The sequence below is a fragment of the Herpailurus yagouaroundi genome, unplaced genomic scaffold, assembly GCF_014898765.1.
Source record: "Herpailurus yagouaroundi ecotype Mexico unplaced genomic scaffold, PumYag 162, whole genome shotgun sequence".
Classification (NCBI taxonomy): domain Eukaryota; kingdom Metazoa; phylum Chordata; class Mammalia; order Carnivora; family Felidae; genus Herpailurus; species Herpailurus yagouaroundi.
Window position 1 is genome coordinate 60,873,308 of NW_024412403.1, and position 14,856 is coordinate 60,888,163.

At 41.2% G+C, this 14,856-nt stretch overlaps 1 protein-coding gene across 4 annotated transcripts in view; it reads left to right on the forward strand.

The window, feature by feature from the left end:
* Positions 1-14,856, forward strand: part of SIDT1 (SID1 transmembrane family member 1) — a 111,891-nt gene that overhangs the window by 27,597 nt on the left and 69,438 nt on the right. The window lies entirely within an intron of this gene.

Here is a 14,856-nt window from a genome sequence, read left to right on the forward strand (position 1 = left end):
ATGTGAATGTGAATGTGAATGTGAATGTGAATGTGAATGTGAATGTGTGACTCGGTCTAACTTGCCTGCTGTGTTCGATTGTGTGGCTCCACGGGCGGGCACCCTTAAGATCCCCCAAAGCCCAAGAAGTCTGAGTGGGCTATCTGTGATTCCATGGTGAATGGCACACAGTCTATGGCGGCATCAGAATAGTTTCTGATTGTAAGTCACAAAGCTGAGACCGCTACCGCTAAGCGTCACCTAAGTTCCTTTGGGACACAGCCATATGGGCATCTGACTGGTCTCTTCATTAGAGGGGGCACTCCATTCCTCTGTCTTTGCGACTCTGCCTCCCAGGAGCATTGTGGGGTCAGGACGGAGCAAGGAAGGGGTTTTTGGGAGACTGGAATTGGGATAGCCCCTGGCATGTTGGGGGCCCTGTGTGAGTTGAAATGGCCCACTTTTGGTGTGTGGGGGGGCCCTCTGGGGGAACCTTTGATGTTCCGATGGTCCGCTGCATCTGGCATATTGTCTCCAGAGACCCAGGTCAGCCTGATCAAATTCCATGCATCAACTCCTGGCTTGAAATTTCCCGAAATCCTCCGCCTTGGGTGTGATTTGTCCATGGCGGGTGGAGCCAGGCAGGAGTTTTGGCCACTTTATCTGGAAACTCACCCAGGGAGCCAAAGAAGTGACCCACCACTCCCCTAGTGTTTACAGGAGACAGAGGAAGATATCATCTTTCTTCCTCCTTATGACTCATCAGGGTCCCTCCCCCTTGCCCCTGAGCTTGAAACTCCTCCCCACCTGTCTCTCCATCACCGCTGCCCATCTCTCTTCCCCTCCCACATGTGCTGGTACCAAGAGGCTCTCCTCCAGAGATCAGAGCAGGGGCTGAGAAGCCCATAAATATGCCCAGTAGCAAGGGGATTTCCCCCCATGCCCCTGGCATTATTATAAGAGACTTTGCGAGGCTTAAACCCTGTTTGCTCCAGATGCACAAAAGAGCCAGGACAAAAGGATGGGGAAGGTCTAGCCGCCAAAAGGGGGGAGGCCCAGAACCTCCTTAGCAAGTGGTCAATGAACCTACTGCCAGGGGAAGGACATTAAAAAGAATAAGTGTCCCAACCAGCCGATATCAGGTCCCCCCAAGAAAGGGACCTTATTGGTCTAGCCAAGATAGAATCAGACTAAAGGGGACACTGACTCTCTCTCCCTGATCCTCTGCCTAATAGATGGAGGGATTCTCCCTCATTTCCCAGGTTAACGGCTATAATTGGAGCCAAATGTGGTTAGTCTACCTCGGGACAGGGACTTTAAGGAATATTCCCAAGCAGTTGCTGCTTCTGCCTTCCCCTCCCCCTCACGTGTCTGTACCAACTTGGATGTGGTCCTATACCATCCTCAGTGTCTCAGGCACCATTGGTTCCTCCTCCCACCCTCCAGGTCAAGGAGCAAAGTGCACCCCCTTGGACCACCCATTTCAGATACCTCCACTGGTGCCCCAGGTGAAAATTGACTATGGGGAAAAATGGATTGACTTTTAGGTGGACACAGGTGAAACATATTCAGTGTTTAAACTAATTTAAGTTTGTTGGACCTATCTTTAAAGTTATCAGCAAAGGTCAAATAAGCTCATGTTATCTCTGTTGCAATTTGTTAATGATAGTTAATTTTGTCTGTCTCAAAGTTTTCATGGGTAATTGTTAAGATAACTTTCAAGGTCCTTGGTTACCTGAAACTTTCCAAATAGGATGGAATGCTAAAGCTTTGATTATTGGACATAGGTTTGTGTTTTTAACTTCTTGTTGCTGAGAAATCAACGCTATTCATACCTATTGGAAAACATGCTTTGTATTTAATTGGTTCACGAATTTACCATCTAAAAAAATTCTGATGTAAACACCTCTCAGTTGGTTACTAAGTCCTCAGTTGGAGACTAAGGTTTCCTAAGAGTTAAAATTCTGCTAAGTGTACTTAAGACTGATGGAAATAAAGAAAGCAACCCTGTATGTAGGAAAGTAGGAGGTATGTAAGAGATACAAGGAATGGAAATTCAGTTTTATTGAGGGTAGAAGAAAGTAATTTTGTCCTAAATGAGACTGGTTATTTGGAGAGAAATGGCTTTGGGACAAAGTTTGAAGGCAAAGCAAAGAAGGTTCATGAAGGGAAATCTTTGGAAAGGAATTTTATCTGTGCTCAGGATGGACTAAGGTTGAGATGAATGGAATTTCACAAGTACACTGGTATAAGGTTGAAATTCTGCTTTTCTCTGTGCTCAAATTACAAAGTTTTCTTGGACCATTGATCTGCTCTTGATAAGACAATGCAAACAAAGGTTTGTCTTCCGGGAAAGCCAAAGTATTAGGTTTCATTTCTACCAGGTCTTTGATTACTTAGTTAAAACTTCTCAATATTAAAGGAGCTAGGTTTTGGTAACAACTATATAATGCTATACATTCACCTTTGGGATCTTTTATTGCCACCTTGGTTGAGTAAATTAAATTTTAAGATCTGTAATGATCTGTAATCCTATTTAGGATGTGCTTATGACATCCTGGGGTTTTAACAAATTTCCCAGGATTTAAATGGTGGGTGAAGTCTTTTTGACCGATTGGGCCCTTTTATTTGGGATGCTAAGTTACTTGGAAAAGCACTGCCATACAATGGTAACTCTTAGGTTGTATTGCACAGGTAAAAATGCTGTAACTGTCCAAATATATGCAGTTCCTAAAGTTTTAATGTTTTGGTATAAGGTCATCACTTAATATTCTGATTACTTGAAGTGTTATGCATCACAGAAATAACTGAATTTCTTTGTCAATTGCATCATAATGAACTTTCATCAGATCTTTAACAATGTCTATTTCTGAGATTTTGTCATTTATAATTGTTCTTATTCTCTCACCAAAACATGTTTCTTCTTCAAGGAGATTTATAAAAAGGTCTTTGGGGACAAATACGGGTATTTGACATCTTTAAGATTAATACTAAAATGGGTAAGAATTTCCAGAACTAAAAAGCTACATTCTAATTGAACAAGGATTAAGAACATGGTGATTAAATGAACTGAGGAAGATTATAGATTTGTGATTCTTGTTAAAAATATTGCTGGTTCTCTAATGTTTCCTTTTACAGATTAAGGAAACTTTCTCTTAAGATATCTATGATATACAAAAATGTCATAGAGTATTCATTTGTAAACTGAAGCATTCATCTTTTCTCTCTACATAATTCCCCTGAAATTCAAAAACTCTCTGAGTATTCTTTCTTTCTGACAATTACAATTGTTTGCATAAGTTCAATAAGAATCTGTTCATCTTATAACTGGTCACCATTGGAAATACTGGTTATTTTACCAAGGCTTTGACTGGAAGGTCATATTTGAGAGTGACATTCATAGACTCAGATATGACCAGACAACTTTAAGGAACTAAGGTTGGCTTTATGAAACATGGAGCCATAAAGACCCTTGGAAATGTTGGCCTGATACCTTGCTTACAGAGCTCCCAGCAGCCCCACCAGGTGAGTAAAGAAGGTCACTTCCTGGCAGATGCAGGAACCTCAGGATATCTTGGGGACCTCATGAAGAGGAATTCGCCCAATTCTACAGATATTGCAGGCCTGTCTGATGGCAAGTATTTGGCTTGGCTTCTGGCCTGGAGAGGCTACTAAAAGTTCAACCTGGAGATTCCTTATGACAGGTTCCAGAAAAGCAAACTTCAAAAGATCCTCATGATCAATCACTATTCTTGCTGGGCTTATGTAAATAATTAGGCCAGGTTTGTTAAGACTGGACTTGTTCTACAAATGCATTGGTCTCAATTTGGCTATCTCTGGAAAGGGGGGTTTTTAGAGAGAAAAACTATGTTTCAACAATGCACCATTATGGATATTAAATTCTTTGTGATTGTCTTTAAATGTTTGCTGTTTGCCTAAACTAGACAACTTGAGGTAAACTGCAGAAAAATCGTCACAGTATTTCATGTATAGGCAACCTTCTATGCTTGTTATTCTATGAGGATAATAATAAGACCCCATGGGCATATGATTATTTAAACAACTGGAAAACAGGATGGATCTCTAAATATGCAAACCTACCTTCCCTAAACCTGATCTGACAGTTACCAGAAACCCACCCCTTTCGAAGACTTGGAGGTGGACTTTACAGATGTACAACCAAATAGAGGATTCAGTTTCAGGTTATCACCCCATGGGTCCATCACTCCAGAGTTAAGAAGGCCAACTCAGGGGAATCCACAACCTGGAGAAGTGATCCAGATCCAATCAACCCGCTTAAACTGACCCTCAAAAAGACACTGGACCCTGAGATCTCCAGCCCTGCTCCAGCCACACCCCAGAAGCTGGCTGGCCTGTGCACGGCAGAAGCTTGAGGAATCAACGCGTGGACTGAGCCCAGGGGTTCGGATGCAACTCTGCCAGCCCTTGCCCCTTACTGGTGTCATAGCCCTGATCTTGCTTCTTGCTGTTGGACTGAGAGAGACTGCACCAACAAGCTGGACGTGGAACGGATGGCAGACTCCCTGGTAACCTGACAAAGCCAAATAAACTCGCTGGCAGCAGTGTCCCTCCAAAATAGGCGAGCCCTCGATCTCCTCACTTCAGAAAAAGGAGGGACTTGTATCTTTCTGGGGGAGGAATGTTGCTATTTTGTAAGCCAATCAGGAATAGTCAGGACTAAAGTTAAGGAACTCAAGGAAAGAATTCAACATAAATAACAGGAAAATATCAGTCAGTGGAGAAGATGGGATCTCACAGACTGGGCACCCTGGCTCCCTGCCTTGGCAGGGCCCCTCCTTTCCATAATTTTACTTGTGACCATTGGCTCCTGCATACTAAATACCCCAGTACATTTTATTGAAAACACTGTTGCTCACCAAACTGCAGCACGTATCTTAGCCTTCTGAGAGTACAACCTGTAAAACTGAAAGGTGATGCCTACTGAAAGTTTTTTAAAAGCCATCAAAGAGGGGAATGTTGGAGAAATGAATAAAGTAATGTGCCAAAGATGGCCGATGGGACTAAAACAAGCTCCTTAGAAACCCCTCTTCCGGGTTCTTCTTGCCCTGTTTGCCATGTGCATGAACCCCCCCCCCCCCCATATATGGAGGCTGACAGCTATAAATTACCCTTCCCGCTTGAATTCGGTGCTCAGATCTTTGGAGGAAATGGTCTCCTCTGAGCCTGCCAATGTTAAATAAATCTCCAATCCACCAAGATCTCCGAGTGCTGCTTGGTTTTTCCACCAGCGTTCCAGCCTGGTTCTGTAACAAAAGCACCATGTGACAACAGGTAGACACTATGGTGATGTAGCTGCCAGCCAAGGAGTACTAAGGATTGATGTCCACCAGCAAAAGGTACAAAGAGTCAAGAAAGGATTCTCTCCAGAGTTTCAGAGGTAATGTGGCTTGGCTGACATCTTGATTTCAGACTCCTGGCCTCCAGACTCCAGGCCACCTCCTTCCTGTTGTTTCAAGCCACCCAATTTGTGGTACTTTGTTATAGCAGACCTAGGAAATTCATATGCCTGGTACAGAATCTAGGTCAGGCAGCTTACCGTTTAGGGCAGTGCTAGCTTCATTAGGGCAATATGGCCCTGACCATATTTCTTTTCCAGGGTAAAGCAGTGGGGAAATGAGCTGTGTTATTTAGAGCAAAGACAATGCAAAGTTCTGCAGCTCGCTGAGAGAGAGAGGGAGAGAGATGGAGGGAGAGAGAGAGAGAGAAATCAGCGAAGTTAGCATACGCAGGTCCAGCACTAAAATAAGGATAGACTAGAACAAAATAAGCCAGAAGGGCAACAAGAGTGTGTTGGTAACTGAGTGTTTGCTGCATCCCTGAACAACAAAGAGACTACATAAACTGAGGGCTGTCCCTCAGAAATGGGTAAAGCATCATGGCTTCCTTTTTATTATTACAATGAAATATTTTAGATATGTAAACAAGTATAGAAAATAACGCAACACCTGTGTGACCACAACTCAGCTTAAGAAACAAACAAACAAAAAAAAAAAAAAAACAAGGGGCGCTTGGGTGGCTCAGTCAGTTAAGCATATGACTTCATGCTCAGGTCATGATCTCACAGTTCGTGGGTTCAAGCCCTGTGTCTGGCTCTGTGCTGACAGCTCAGATCCTGGAGCCTGCTTTGGATTCTGTGTCTCCCTGTGTCTCTCTCTCTCTCTCTCTGCCCCTCCCTCACTCATGCTCTATCTCTGTCTCTCAGAAATAAATAAATGTAAAAAAAATTTTTTTGAGAAACAAAAAGAAAATTAGAATTCTCTATTTGTCCCCACCCTAAAGTAGCTAGATTCTAGACTGTCCTCAGATGTCCTTCATCCCCCAGAGTAATCATTTTGGGGAGACAGTTCTTCATGGGTCTCTTGATTTCTGCACATCTTACAGGGAGACACTGACTGAATTTTTTTCTATACTATTGTCTCAAGAATATTTGTATAGCAAACAGCCTCAGAAGATAGAGTGTCAGTCTCTGGAGCAAAGGTGAGGCAGGTTTGCTGCCCATTATAAAAGATATGCATTCCCTAAGCTCACAGTTCCTCTTCTGTTGTGCAGCCTACCCATATATGGGCAGCAATCTGGGCCCATTCACATCACCTTAGTGGTACTTGATGGCAAGAGGAACTGTTGCAAATGTGCTGATGTTCATGCTGCTTTCTGTGACAAGAGGAATAAAGTCCTTTGTCCCTAACCCAGAAGTCTGTCTTCCATAGTATCAATGAAACTGTGGCAATGGGGGTAAATAAAGTCTCAGCTCCTTCAAAGCTTTTGAAAACAATTACCTTTTATTTTATTTTATTTTAATTAGTTTTCTTACTTTTGAGAGGCAGAGAGAGACAGAGCATGTGTGGGGGAGGGGCAGAGAGAGAGGGAGACACAGAATCTGAAGCAGGCTCCAGGCTCCGAACTGTCAGCACAGAGCCCGACGCGGGGCTCGAACTCACGGACTGTGAGATCATGACCTGAGCCGAAGTCGGACTCCTAACCAACTGAGCCACCCAGGTGCCCCTAAAGATAATCTTGTCCTTGAGGAGTTCATGATCTAGTCAGAGAGACAAATGATGTTATCACCAACAGCATAATGTGATGTTGTGGTAGCAATGTAAGCAGGTACTGTGGGCACACAAGGATCAAAGTGGCTATCTGTGTGGGGGAGTCAGGCAATACAGCACAGAAGCTGGTTGGTCATTCCCCCAACTGTAGTTAAGTTGGACTTGTCCACATAGGTCCTGTCATTGCCTGCCTGTGCACATGACCTTGACTCATTGAGAAATTTATTGTATCTGGGAAGGTGCTCAAGAAGATGATCTAGTCCCAAGATACTATTTATAGATGAGGAGCCCAAAACATAGAGGTGGTGTGACTTCCCCAGGGATACTCAGCTATGGAAGAATCATGACTGGAACCCAAGCTTCTTGCATCCCAGTCTGCACACAGTGCTTGGTCAGATCATGGTATTATCACCATTTTGAATCCCTGACTCCATTGAGCACCACTATGGATATAGGCTTCTCCTATTGTTTCACTGTGAAATCAAGAAACTATAAACACCATGAATGAAGGAAAGAAATGAGCCATAGAATAGGAGATGTTATTGGTACATATATAACAGACAAAACATCAGGAGCGTGAACATATAGAACTCACAGAAAAACAGAACAACCCAACAGAAAAATAGGCAAAGGATACATATGAAGAGCAACTGCAGAGGTGAAGAATGGCCAAAGAATATGTGTAAAGATGTTTAGCCCTCTACACTCACAGAAAGGTAAAGCCTCAAAAGTATGATACCACATTCTCAAGGATGCAGAGAAACAGGAACTCTTGCATATCGCTTATGAAAATGTTATTTAGTACAACCACTTCAGAGGGCAAGTTGGCAATCTCTGCTAAAGCTGAATATGGGTTCACATTACATGCCAGCATTTCCACTAAGTTTATACCCAAGAAGAACCCTCTTACATAAGCACAAGGAATTGTGAATAAGAATGAAATGAATAAACTATGATATGGACCAGTATGGGGTCACTCTGAAGAATATCAATTGAGAGAAAGAGCAGGTTGCTGAAGAATACATACGGTGTGATCTCATTTCCATAAACTTTGTAAACAAGCAAAACCTTTCTTTCTATCTATCTACCTATCATCCATCTGTAGTAAAATATACATACACAGAAATGATAAGCACCAAATTTAAGATTATTGTTTTCAAGGTACACCTGGCTGGCTCAGTCGGTTAAACATCTGACTCCTGGTTTCAGCTCAGGTCATGATCTCATGTTTCTTGGGTTCAAGCCCCGCATCAGACTCTGTGCTGACAGTGTGGAGTCTGCTTGGGATTCTCTCTCTCCTCTTCCCAGTGCACCTCCCCTGCTCGCTCTCTCAAAATAAAAAAAAAAAAAAATAAGCATTAAAAAAAAAAGGTAACTGCTTCAGATTCTGTGTCTCCCTCTCTCTGACCCTCCCCCGTTCATGCTCTGTCTCTCTCTGTCTCAAAAATAAATAAACATTAAAAAAAAAAAAGATTGCCTTTAGTATGCCCACTTCACATCCCAGTGCTCTTAACTCAGGGGATGTTTGATGAATGTTGGAGAGATCGTGGAAGGGTAGCAGGAAAGGGTGGAAAGAAGGAGGGAAGGAAGGAAAGATCAAAGAACCTAAACACTCCCAAGATATACACCTTCTGAAAATAACACAGTTACTAAAACAACACACATTAGGAAAAGCAAATTCTATTTTAGCTATTTTATAAGTAGACTCTGTTTTTCAAGATCACACAGGAAAACAGGGCCATGCTTAATAATGGAAACCAATAATCTCTGATTTATAATCTGATGTTCCAACTAATAGAGCCTACAGTCTCATTAATTTAGCAAAACCAAACCAGATTTTAAATTAAACTCATTTTCATCCTCTTTATGCAACAGAATTATATTACTTATAATTTTGAACTTTCCCCTATTGACATGTTCCAAAAGATTAAATTGGGAGTCTCAAAGCTTTAAGATCTTTCATAATTGTGATCTATATAATATCAGTAATGAGAATATTTAAATAATTTTTCTCCCTTAGCTATAACACAACTCCTTACTTGTAAAAAACATAGAAAGAGGGGCACCTGGGTGGCTCAGTCGGTTAAGCGGCTGACTTTGGCTCAGGTCATGATCTCGCCGTCCGTGAGTTCGAGCCCCGCATCGGGCTCTGTGCTGACAGCTCAGAGCCTGGAGCCTGTTTCGGATTCTGTGTCTCCCTCTCTCTGACCCTCCCCTGTTCATACTCTGTCTCTTCCTGTCTCAAAAATAAATAAAATGTTAAAAAAATTTTTTTTAAAAACATAGAAAGAAAATAAGATATATATATATATATATACTGTATATATGCATATACTGTATATATGCATATATACTGTATATATATATATACTGTGTGTGTGTATATATATATATATGCATATATATATATATACACACACATACATACATACAGTACCCCCCCTTATCTGTGGTTTCACTTTCCACAATTTTGGTTACCCATGGTCAACCACAGTCCAGAAGCAGATAATTCTCCTTCTGACATATGGTCAGAAGGTCCACAGTAACCTAATACTATGTCATGATGCCTATGTCATTCGTGTCAAGTAATCTCATCATGTGAGAATTTTATCCTCTTACATCATCGCAAGAAGGGTGTGTACAGTAGAGTAGGATATTTTGAGTCACAGAGAGACCATATTCATGTAACTTTTATTACAATTATTGTTATATTGTTCTATTTTATTATTAGGTATTGTTATCAATCTCTTACTGTGCCTAATGTATAAACTTTATCATAAGTGTGTATGTGTGGGAAAAAGATGCTGTAATAGGGTTTGGTACTATCTGCAGTTTTCGGCATTCACTGCAGGTCTTGGAACATAGGCCCCATGGGCAAGGGGGGAGCACTGCTAGGTGCTCACGACAACAGAAAAAAAAGCAATAGGAGGGAAAATCTTGGCTCTTAAGAGTGGTCCGTTACAAGGTGTCATGATCCATTATGCATGGTCAACACTGTCCTTCATTCACTTTTGCCTTTACATGGCTTATTTCACTGCTGCAAATATAATCCAATCTTCTCAGTTGTGTATTAGCCTCTGAAAAAGCAAAGCAAAATTTCAACAGGACTCTTTATCCCTTCCTGGGGGCAATGCGTTATTTATTTGTCTCAAAAAAGAACTGCCCAGTTCGATCTCCTACTCTAATATATTTTTCTGCAATTTATTATGTCAGTATCTCTGAGTTTGTTTTTATTATAATTAGTAAGATCATTATTAAATAATACAAAAGTAAGTGGATTACAAGAGCCAGACAAGGAATAAAATTAGGGTGTGGCAATGAGCAGTGAATGGGGTAACCATGGTGGTGATACATCTGTTCTCCCTACAGACTTCCTTCCTTCCAACCCAGTTTTAGCCCCAGATGACACCAGCTTCCAGACATGCTAGTGACATTTGGTGGTCTCAGGGTTGTGCATCTCATAATAATGGGCAGTTGGCAAGTTGCTGACAAATGTGGTCATCCACTAGATGGTTTTGTTGGAACAGTACTTCCCAAAGTGTAGGCTCCAAGTCATGTGCATCAGAATCTCGCAACATGCTTAAGATGCATACTTTTAAGTTCTATTCTTGATCTGCTGAATCAGAAATTTATAGGGGTGGACTTGAGGGATTTGAATGCCAAAAAAGCACGCTAAAATTTAAGAATCACTGTCTTAAAGTGTGAAAAAACAATGGAGGGAAATCCCTTCTGGTACTAAGTACCTAAGAAGGGAAGAGGAGGCTGCATTTCTAGGTCCAAAAAAGGGAGCAGACAGGCTAAAGATGAAGCTTGTCTAGTTCACAGCTTTCCTTAGGTTGTACCTCAGTTCTGACTGCTGTAGATTTAAGCCACCTAAAAGTGTGCTTTTAAATCATGTGCTGCATGCATAATGCTGGTGAGTGTTCGTATTATGCACCACAAAAGTGAGCTTGCTTCTGAGCTAATTTATTCTGTCAACACTGGGGATACCAAACATAAAGTTTGCACCTTCCTAAAAGAGTGCAGGATGTTTTCAGCTGCCTCTGCCTATCGCCTATCGAAACTCCCCTATACATTCCCAGACTGGCTAATGTTGACCCATAGGTAGGGACGTCTTTATGCCCCCATTCAGCAGGAAGAAATTACAGAAGATGAGACCTTCTGCCTCCAGCAACTTTAAAGATTTAAGCGTCAAAACTGTTCAAGGGGGATAGGATGAGGGATCATAAGGTAAGATGAGGGCAAAGCACAAGCAACACCCTCCCCCAGCCCCCGGGTGGGATATGTGTGACATTCCTCAGGCACTCCTGGCTGCCCAAGAACAAAGGAAAGGGGAAAACAAATGATTAACTGATAGAGATCACTGTCATGCAGGACTGGAGTCTCCATCAGTTTACAATATGTCTTAGTAAATTACAAGAAAAAGGCAATCTTATCAACAGCCTAGTCTCCAGAAACCTATATACTCTGTTTCCTGGAACCCCTAGTATCATCCTCCCCTCCATATGATGTGGGGAACAAAGGCAAGAATAAAATTTAAATAACTTAAATTTCCTTATAACCTGCATCCCATTGACGAATACTTGAGACAAACACAAAGTATAACATTTCTCCAGGAACTCCCTCCTGTCTTAATGTTAATGCCTTACTAAAGAGAAAACATCCTTAGTCGGAAAATAGCAAGGCGTCCAGTATCTTAGGAGTACTCTTTAGCATATGAAAGTCCTTTTGGAGACCTCCCTTTTGCCTTTACTTCCCCCAACTCTATAGTATATAACTAGTCTTCAAAACCCCAGTGCAGTGCCCACAGTTCCTGTTCCCATGCTTTAATAAAACCATCTTTTTAAACAAAAAAAAAAAAAAAAAAAGCTAGGCAGGTAAACAGTTAAAATACCATGTGGTTTACAAGGAGGTACTCACACCTACTAGGAGAGTTATAGGCAAGAAGATAGTAACAAGTGTTGGCAAGGATGTGGAGAAATTGAAACACTTGTATATTACCAGTAATGTAAATTGCTAGAATGTAAAATGATGAATCTCTTTGGAAAACATTTTGGCAGCTCCTCAAAAAGTAAAACATAGAGTTACCATGTCATGTAAGAATTCTACTCCTAGATATACACTCAAAAGAATTAAAAACATATTCATACAAAAACATGTATATAAATGTTCATAGCAGCATTGTTTGTAACAACCGAAACAGCCAAAAGGTGGCAACAACCAAAATGCCCATAAACTAAAAAATATATTTAAAAAATGTGGGATATGCGTACAATGGAGTATCATTTAGCAATAAAAGAAATGAAGCATTGATGCATGCTACAACATGGAAGAACATTGAGAACATCATGCTATGTGAAATAAGCCAAATACAAAAGAGCATATAATATTCCGTAAATCCAGAATAGGTAAATTCATAGAGACAAAAATCAGTTTAATAGTTACCAGGGATTAGGGGAAAGAGGGAGTGAGGAGTCATTGCCATGAGTACAGGGCTTCTCTTTAGAGTGATGAAATATTCTGGAAGTAAATAGTGGTGATAGTTGTATAATTCTGTGAATACTGAATTGTACACCTTAAGAGTGGGTTGTGTGGTGTGTGAATTATAGCTCAATTTTAAAAGTGATGGAAGAAGTGTCCAAGAAAAAAATAATAATTGACTACATGAAAAAAAATGTTTTGTTGTTGTCTATAGGGAAAACTCACTTCCATTTTCTTCTACTCAACACTTCTGATACCAAATGGGTAGATCTTCCACACATCAAGTAACACTGTGACACCAGCTGGGTGTTCTGCAGTTCAGTTCAGGTCTAGCTGGTTTCAGCATCAGATCTCAGAGGTTAAGGGCTCAGTCCCACAAGGCTGCCCATTGCCTCATTTAAGATGTCAGTTGCATGGCATCTGGGTGGCTCATTTGGTTAAGCATCCAACTCTAGATTTTGGCTCAGGTCATGAGCTCATGGTTCATGAGATCAAGCCCTGGGTCGGGCTCTGCCCTGACAGTGTGGAGCCTGCTTGGGATTCTCTCTCTCCCTCTCTCTGCCCCTCCCCTGACTGAATGCACATTCACATGTGCGCTCTCTTTCAAAATAAATAAACTTTAAAAAAAAGATGCCAATTGCACATCCAGGTGTTGGGGTAAATCAGAAAATTCCCAGAGCCACTAAAGGCCTTTTCATATAGGAGGATGCCAAGATGGAATTGACATCTGAGGGGTCAGAGTCCTGGGCATAAGACTAGCTAAGGTACTGTTGATGAGGAGATAAACTACGAGAACTATGACAGCATCATTGTAGCGGGGAGAGTCTGGATATGGACAGAGTGAAGGAGGTAGAAGCAATAAAACTTGATGACCTATTGACTGAGAAAAGCTAAAGAAGTAGGAATCAAGGATGACTCTCATCGAATGGTTGTCATTAGATGAAATGGCTGCATGCTGAGGCCGTTCAAGAAGCAAAGAAATTTAGAGGAAATTAAAGATGAAGAGAATGATAGATTCCATTTCTGACAGGTTGAGATTGGGGTGCCTATGGAACATCCAGAAGTTAGGAAGGAGGTCTACACTAGAGGTAGGGTGTTGGCATTTATCGGCTGCACCATAACTTCCATGGAAACATGTAGAGTTTAGGCACAAGGAAATGTTCCCTTCATGAGCAAGTGCTTCTTATCAAATTAATTACTCTTGGACTGTTTCAACATTAAAATAGCAAAGTGGTTTAATGAAGAATGATATACGAGAACCAAAGAGTAGCATATGATATCCATGTGGTTCTGCTTCCCCTCAACTTTGATTTTTTTTCAAGTTGATTTATTTATTTTGAGAGAGAGAGTGTGCATGGGAAGGGAAGAGGCAAAGAGGAAGAGGGAGAAAATGCCAAGCAGACTCTGCAGTCAGCACAGAGCCCAGTTCAAGGCTCCATGTCACGAACTGTGAGATCATGACCTGAGCCAAAACTGAGAGTCTGGCACTAAACCAGCTGAGCCACCCAGGTGCCCCTCAATTTCTGTTTTCAATATGTATAGTTCTTCAGGGTTTAAATGCAAGATTTTCTTGTTTCATTTCTTCTTCCAATAAAGAAGCTTTCAAGAGAACACTGAGGCTTTCATACAACATTGGGGTGGTGGGGGGAGTCTCATGTGAAAGATCAAGTTTTACTTTTTCTTTCTTACCTTGTCTTTTTTCTATTTTGTTCTTTCCATTTAGCCTATGGTATTATAAAAACTGAAGGAAAACACCAAAACTATCTAGATCGAGGGCCACAGTTCAATTTTCTGTCTTTAAAACAGCATTGATAGTGTTAAATCCTTGGGTTGAAATGTGTATTCAGAAGGAACCATGGAGCTGCTGATGTAGAAAAGCATTTTGTCTAAGGGATTGATTTATGCCTCAGAGCAGGGCAAAGAGAAGAATTCTCAGCCCCTATGCTATCTGTTGCTAGGGGAGCATCAGGCCATCTGCTAGGCTTGAATAAAACGTGGCAATAACATTTTGGATTAAAGCACAGAATGATTTTCCAAAAACAAAATTAAAGTTTGTCAGCAATTGAGGAGCTTGTAGGTCTTTTTTTTTTTTTAAGGTATTTGAATCTGTAGTGTTTATATTCAATTTCTTTTTCTCTTGTGGACTTATTCCCAAAACCTTGTATTGACTGCCCAATTTGAAATATTCAGCCTGCCATTTGAAGCTTCCAGAATCTGGTTTCACCCAAGATGATGTCAGGTAGCAGCTATGATGCATATGCTGTGTGTGTGTGTGTGTGTGTGTGTGTGTGTGTGTGTGTGTGTGTGT